Source organism: Erinaceus europaeus, chromosome 2, assembly GCF_950295315.1.
Source record: "Erinaceus europaeus chromosome 2, mEriEur2.1, whole genome shotgun sequence".
Taxonomy (NCBI): domain Eukaryota; kingdom Metazoa; phylum Chordata; class Mammalia; order Eulipotyphla; family Erinaceidae; genus Erinaceus; species Erinaceus europaeus.
Window position 1 is genome coordinate 187,175,214 of NC_080163.1, and position 1,665 is coordinate 187,176,878.

General features: G+C 44.0%; 1 pseudogene; it reads left to right on the top strand.

Moving 5' to 3' along the window:
• Positions 1-641: 641 nt before the first annotated feature.
• LOC132532968 (heterogeneous nuclear ribonucleoprotein A1-like) lies at positions 642-1,156 on the top strand (annotated as a pseudogene).
• The last annotated feature ends 509 nt before the right edge of the window (positions 1,157-1,665 follow it).

Genomic DNA, 1,665 nt, shown 5'->3' on the forward strand with positions numbered 1-1,665 from the left:
GATGAGGCAACTTCATTCAGAAAACTCTATTGGTGATGTATTTCTTGTCTGTCCTGCATCCATTTTACTTAGATTAAAATTTTTAGAAATCTCTGCTTTGGCTTAAACAGGCTTATGGTAAACACATGAGCATATACCACTGACACGTTTAAAAAAAATTGTGGGGAACCGGGCAGTGGCACTGTGGGTTTAGCGTACATGGCACAAAGCACAAGGACCAGCATGACGATCCCAGTTTGAGTCCCCGGATCCCCACCTGCAGGGAGGCTCACAGACTGTGTGGTAATGAGAGACCCAAACACCAAGCACTCCAGAGGTCCCGGCGTTGTCACATATGCCACTGTGGAGGAGGTGGATGCTGCCAGGTCACACAATGCAGATGGGAGAGTTGTAGAACTGAAGTGGGCTGTTTCTAGAGAAGATGCTCAATGACCCGGTGCTCACTTAACTGTTAAAAAAACATTTGTTGGTGGCATTAAAGAAGACACTGAAGAACACCATCTAAGGGATTATTTTGAACAATACAGGAAAACAGAAGTTATTGGAACATAACTAACCAGAGCAGTGCCAAAGAGAGACTTTACTTTTGTCAAATTGATGACCATGACTCTGTCAACAAGATTGTCATTCAGTAATACCATACTGTCAACAGCCACAACTGTGAAGTAAGGAAAGCCTTATCTAAGCAGGAGATGGCTAGCTCTTCATCCAGCCAGAGAGCATGAAGTGATTCTGGAAATGGTGGTGGTGATTCTGGAAATGGAGGTAGCTTTGGTGGCAATGACAGCTTTGGACACAAAGGAAACTTCAGTGGTCAATGTGACTTTAGTGGCAGCCAAGATGGTGGCTGATATGGTGGCAGTGGGGGTGGCTACAATGGACTTGGTAATGATGGTGGTTACGGTGGAGGTGGCCCTATTCCTCGGGAGGAAGCAGTGGCTATGGAAGTGGTGGATGGGGTTGTGGAAACCAGCGCAGTGTCTATGGTGGCTTTGGTGGTGGTAGGGGAAACTATTGTGGAGGTGGTGGCAGCTACAATGATTCTGGCAATTAGAATAATCAGTCCTCAAATTTTGGACCTATGAAAGGAGGAAACTTTGGAGGACGAAGCTTTGGTCCCTATGGTGGTGGTTGCCAATACTTGGCCAAACCATGAAACCGAGGTAAATAGGGTTCTGCTGGCGGCGGCGGCGGCAGAGGCGGCAGCGGCAGCAGTAGCTATGGCAGCAGCAGAAGGTTTTAATTGTTAGGAAACAAAATTTAGCAGGAGAGGAGAGTCAGAAAAGTGAAAGGGAAGCTACAGCTTACAACAGATTTGTGAACTCAGCCAAGCACAGTGGTGGCAAGGCCTAGTTGCTACATAAAAGACTTGTGTTAGACAATATCCTTGTGTATGAGGGGGGGGACTTTGGAGAGGACTGTATTTGTCACTAATTGTATAGCAGGTTATTTCAGTTTGTTTTGTAGAAAGTGTAAAGTATTTCAACAAAAGGTTTAATGTAGTTTTTTTTTTTTTTTGCACCCATGCTGTTGATTGCTAAATGGAATAGTCTGATCATGACAAGGATAAATATTTCTATTTCTTTTTCTTTTTTTTAATGTGCTATGTAAAGTTAGTCCCCTCTGAAACCATCTTTGTAATCTTAAACGCAATAGTTTTGAAGT